Below are 6,366 nucleotides of genomic sequence, written 5' to 3' on the forward strand. Positions count from 1 at the left end.
AAATGTGACACACAAAAACCCCCCCCCCCCCCCGACTCAGGCGGTGAAAAGGCTAGGGACGCCCCTGTATTGTATGTATTTCAAGATCATATTTAGGCATTTGCCAAAATGCATCATTTAAAGCTGAACTCAACTCCGGGTATGAATTATTTTGCATACTTACATTAGGTCAGCCTGGCCATACCTGATTGGCCCATGGGGATCCTGTAAAGCGAGCTACTAGAGCGATTTACAGCCATCTTCCAGGTCCTGTACAGCCACTGTGCTGTGCGACTTTCTGTCTGCTCTGAAAATACAGAGGGTGGCTTGCTCGGCCATTCAGAGAATACCTAGTATTTTTATCAATGAATATAAGGTGAGGAACGCATTGTGTTAAAAAAGCTAAGCTACAGGCAAAAAGCCTAAATTGCACAGTCACAATAAACATATGCAAAGTGCCCTATCTGCCAGGATTTGTAGTGTCCAGTCACTTTCGTGATTTCTACACCTCTGCCAGACAGCACAGCCAGAAAGGTGACACCACTTTCTCTGTTAGGGTTAAAGAATGCAGTGGTGTCACCTCCCTGACAGCAGAGAAGCAATACACTAGTAGATCATTAACTCTGTTCGCTCTGCACTTTTCTGCTTTCAACATGCTCCCTGTCAGCACATGTGCATGCGACCTTTCCCAGTCTGAGTGCTGTTGTGCACAGGATGACAGGAGACTAATAATAAGACAGGAGGCTAATACATTTAAACATTGTAATGGAAATACAACAGCATTTAAAAAAAAAAAAAAATTGTCTGGAATTCAGCTTTAATGCACGGAAATATACACATAGCGAAACGCTGCGTTTGGTTCTATCTAGCCCTTAAATGCCAACAAATATCTCAAAAGGAAATGATATGTGTTGTTAGGTACTTTCCTCCATAGGAAAAACCAAGGAAGAGTAAGAAATCCATAAAAGAATGACAAATATCCGAGTCTAGGCGAAATAAGGTATGTGTATATGTGTACTTAGTCTATAAAACACTTTGAATTCCATGTGTCACAGACCCCATAAAGCTTTAACATATGGCTCTTTTTAACATGCTCTTCTGACTCACCGACGTTAAAGGGAAAGTAGAGTGGTTTTTGATAAATTTTTACTTCTTTTTTTTTCAATGTTCGCTTTAAATTACTTTATGACTATGTTTTGTATGACATCCTTATGTTACAAATAAACATTTAATGCAGGGTGCATGCTGGGTTGTCTAATAAGAAAGCCTAGAACTAGCAATGTAGTTGTTGACTGGGCTTGCAGGAGGTGTAGATGGCACCATCTCTACTTGGAGAAGAATGGGGGGGATATCTCTCCTCTGAGTCATTCAAATAACAGGTTAATACAGGGTACATGCTGGGTTGTCTAATAAGAAAGCCTAGAACTAGCTATGCACTTGTTGACTGGGCTTCCAGGAGGTGTAGATGGCACCATCTCTGCTTGGAAAAGAATGGGGGGGGGGATATCTCTCCTCTGAGTCATTCAAATAATAGGTTAATACAGGGTGCATGATGGATTGTCTAATAGGAAAGCCTAGAACTAGCTATGCACTTGTTGACTGGGCTTCCAGGAGGTGTGGATGGCAGCAGCTCTGTTTAAAGAAGAAGGTGGAAGGGTATTTCTCCTCTCAGTCATTCAAGTGGCTCATTCCTTTGTTTTTTGCAACATGAGATCCTCCTATTTAGTTTGTAGTTTGTAGTCAAAGCACCAAAGTAAATCCAATATGTAAAATAAATCATAAGTCTTCAGTACGTTTGCCACCATCCCTTACTGCATATCATTTTCTTAAGCAAATCATTGTTGTGAAACTCTTGCAAAGTACAGAGTTCTTGCTAGTAACATCATTTTCTTTTGCAGGCTGACAACGTCAAACCATGGCCTCGTAATTAGCAGCAGGGTTGTCAGCTGCTGCATGCACTTCTTCAGTCGGCCATCAGACTGGCATATCAGGTCTATCATATAGGTAACCCAACAGTCAACTAAAGGAGCTTGAACAGCAGGCTGACAACATCCTGCTAATTGCAGAGCCGTGGGTTTGTGTTGTCCCGCAACATGAAGAGCTGTTGCTGGCAGGATCTCCGGGTGAGAAACTTATTAACTTACAAAAACGGTATAAAGTGCGGTATGAAGTCAGACATATTGATAGATTTAGCGTTTACATACACTTTAAGAAATGTTTTGCTGGAGGTACACTTTAAAAATGTGTTGTTTTTTTTTAAATTGCACTTTTATTACACCCCCAGTGACCCCCTTGAGGTGGTATGTGGATTCTGATGGCACCATCGAGTAGACAAAATTTATATTCATTTTCATTGAGGGAATCCTCTAGTGTGAGTGAGTTGTGTGTGGCTCCACCTCCACAGCCACATTATCCATTCACATACCCTTTGACAGGATCTGTGAATGAGAGACTACAAATCCCGTCTGCCACCGCACTAGAAGGACTTGTAATTCTCAATAGAGTACAAGTCATACCAACACTTGAACAATGCTTTTAAAGGGTTAACAGCTTAGTTTCCCGTAGCGGCACATTACATAAATGGTTGTTCAGAAGTCTGAGCAAATAAGTGGGCCATCCAGCAGAATAGCCATATTGTCCGTATATTACATGCAGCGTTCCGAAAGCAAGAGGCGATAATTATCTGTGAAGCAGGTGCCAGCTGAAAAAGTCTTAATTACGGGAATGCACCCCCGGGGAAATCAGAGTCAGGGCAGCGGGAGCCAAAGTGTCGTAGCCGCTCCCCAACATTGACATCCATACAGTAGATCCACGCAGAGGCACGCCGTTCCTTGCCAGGATTCTGACATCCCCTTCTGGGCTCCAGGCCCTGGCTGCTCCCCGCATCCAACGCGGCTCTGGAAATTCTGATTTTCAAACCTGGCACCGGTCGTCCGCTGAGCTGATCACGTTAGGAAATGGTTTGGCTCGCTCGCAGCATTCATGGCAGAGGGAGAAATTGCAGAGCTGTTTCATTTTCCTGCTTTGACTGAATTCCTCTGGAGGAATTGGGTCAAAGTAGGTCGTAGGGGTGCATTGGATGGCGAGCGAAGATGTCAAGTCATTCTAGCAGCGATTTTCTTTCTGTAACTGTATCAAAGAAAGTTCTTTTGTAGCAAGGTGGCTGCTTTTCTGAGCAACAAAGGCATTGTAATAAAAGAACGCTGAATGAGAAATAAAAGTAAATCCTGTCATGTTGGGTGTGAGTCTGAGTTTTGGATTCGAAGTGCGCTTTATAGCACCCAAAACTGCAGCTTAACCACCAGTAAAGAGTTGGTGGGGGTTCCCTATGCTACCGAAAAAATGTATTTCAGTCTGTGTTGATAATTAGATTTTCCCTCATTTCTCTGAACTGATCAGGCTTTGGTTCGAATGCCGCACTTTTAGAATATAACATCATCCAAAGACCTTTACAGTATACTTTATGTTCACCATTTACATAATTGCCTAACTAAGGGACAATACATTAGCACACTTCGAGCTTTTAGACCCAGGAGATCAAAGCTGATAGCGATGTGATTCCCTACTCTAGAGTCCCTCATACAAACCTTAGCTGTATCCATAACACTAACCCTTACTGTGTTCCCAACAATAACCCTCACACTAACCCACCCTGTAACCCTTACTCTAATCTTCAAACGTGTGGCGGGCCCTCTTCTTTCTCCCTGGGCTCCCCCCTACTGGCCGAAAACCAGTTATTTTGACTGCGCTTAGTATGGGGCATTTTCACAAGTACATGTGAAAAAATGCTGATTATACAGCAATGCAGAATAGCACCAACTATTCCGGCACTACAAGTCCCAGCAATACATTCTAATGTGAATAATTAGAATAACAGCAGCAGCTTCTTACTCCCACCCGCGTCCCCCACACCTGCCTTACCTGACTCCTACAGGAGCTCAGCTTCCTCATCTTTGCCGGCCAGGGGGCGGGGCTGAGTGAAGAGAGCCCTCTCCCAGCTGAAGAATGTGCTGCCTGGCGGTGCCTGCTGTGTTGGTAGAGTCCCCGCCAGGCAGACAGAGCCTCTCTATCCTCGCACAGCCGCACGTACATGCAGAGCGGCGGGGGATGGAGCGGCGCTATCTGGAGGGGGGGACAACACGAGGAAGCTTTTGGGCCTCTGCTTCCTCTCTGGGCCCCCCCACAACAGGCGAAACGCCAGGCCCGGTCGCAATTGCAACCGCTGCGACCCTGGTAGTTCCGCCAGTGCCTAACAATATATTTAAAACCCCCCGAACCCTCACAATAACTCTCTCTGTATTCCTAACACCTACCCTCCCGCTAACTCTCACATCAGCTCTTCCTGTAACCCTAACACTTGTCCTACCCATAACCAGACCTCTAATCCTTATACTAAAACTTCCTGTAACTCTCATACCAACTCTTCTTGTAACACCAACCCAGTCTGTAACCCAAACACCAATTCTCCCTTCAATCATCACTCTTACCTTCAGCTAAGCCTCCCATTAAGCCCAGCACTAACTCTTGCGCTATCCATTTCTTAGGTACACTTAACCCCTTGTTTACATACTTATCTACCAGTGCTGAAGTGCTGACGCTGAAATATCTTTGTTCACCAGGAGAATCCAGTGTAATAAAACAGTCATAGACACCAGCTTGGACAGAAACTGTTCAAGAGTGAACTACAACCCACAACATCTAGACATAATGCATGATCCAGGTAAGTGTAGTCTTCTGAATGAGTAATCTCTCATTGGTTCCAGTGGTTTACTGCATACAATTGCTGTTTGCATGATGCCATTAAACTCAGCTTCATGTTTCCTCCAAACTGCTGCTGACCATACATCATCACCTCCATTCAGCTTCTTGATCAATGTCAGTTGGTTTCAGTAACTGCACCATTAAATAAGTCATATGGTCGATCCTTTCATTATAACGTGGGATGAAAATACACAGATGACTTTCACACATCATTAGATGCATGATACGTACTGATAAGAGCCAAAAGATTACACAAAGCAGTCACAGGCAGCTCTGCTGCTAACGAAAATGGCTGCTTACGGTCATCCATCTTGTGAAGTTGTGGACAGAGCGAAGGGAATCGTCTGCATTTTTGCTGCTCATTCTTTGGCCTAAGGTGCTTTTTATGAAAAGAAAAACAAATTGGATATGACAAATCTGTTCTGCTTTAGTATCTCTCCATTCATGTTGGGTTCCATTATGCGATTCAGGCTTACTGCAAATCCAAAACCATAAAGACCTCTAGACCTGTGGTTCTCAACTGGTGGGTCGAGACCCAAAAGTGAGTCGCAACCTGTGTTAAGTGGGTCGACGTGTGCCTTCCACTGCACTTGCTGCAGGTCGCCATGTGCAGTTCCTAGAGCAGCGCCGTCAGTTCTTTCGCTGAGCAGCCATTCAAAATTTCCTGCCCGGGCTGAGTGTCAGCTTAAGGTGGGGTGGGCTAGGGGAATGGCCATCGAGGGAGCGCCATCCATACATGCATTGTTTACAGCTCCCTTGCGTGCCCTGTTTTTGAGGGCCAGTTCACACTAGCACAGTGCGTTAATCGCACAGTCTCATGCGATTAATGCACTGTATCATGCAAGGGCACCTACCATGCATTCTGGTACCCATGGTAGGTGCCCTTGGTACGCCCACAGTTCAATCGCCTGCTCCAGAATGCGTGGTACCACAATGCCATGCATTCCAGTTTGGTGTGACTTGGGTTGTGACTTAATGACCAAGGACAAATGTGGGTCCTGAGGTTACACAGGTTGAGAACCTCTTAGGGGAATGACTTATAAGTCATCGGCCCAGACACACTCTGGGAGAATGCTGTTCGTATGACTTCCTCGCCACTAGATGGACCTAAGGAGCATAGGAAATGCCTAGGCTCCTCAGCTCCATCTAGTGGCGAGAAAGCCATGCAAACAGCATTCGCCCAGCGTATGACTATCAATCATCCCCTATCTGTACATCAAAACTAATTGGATATAAAAAAATCTGTTCTGCTCTAGCATCCCTCCATCCATGTTGGCTTCCATCAGGTGGACCAGGCCTTTTGGAAATCCAAAACCATAGTGGTTTCTAGACGCTGGGGGGGTGAATTATAAGTCATCTGCCTAGCCATACTCTGGGCGAATGCTGTTTGTGTGACTTTCTCGCCACAAGATGGAGATGAGGAGCACAGGAAATGCCTAGGCTCCTCAGCTCCATCTAGTGGCAAGCTGTGTGAACAGCATTTGCCCAACATATGACTTATCAGTCTTACCCGATGTGTATATCAAGCCAGTACAATCAGCATCACCACTAAACAACTTCATGGATATCAGTTCTAGGATAAAAAAAGAGTGTTGTGTTTCCAGTCACTAGAATGATAGACATGCC

The sequence above is a fragment of the Nanorana parkeri genome, unplaced genomic scaffold (genome assembly GCF_000935625.1).
Source record: "Nanorana parkeri isolate BGI_ZX_2015 unplaced genomic scaffold, ASM93562v1 scaffold1141, whole genome shotgun sequence".
NCBI lineage: Eukaryota > Metazoa > Chordata > Amphibia > Anura > Dicroglossidae > Nanorana > Nanorana parkeri.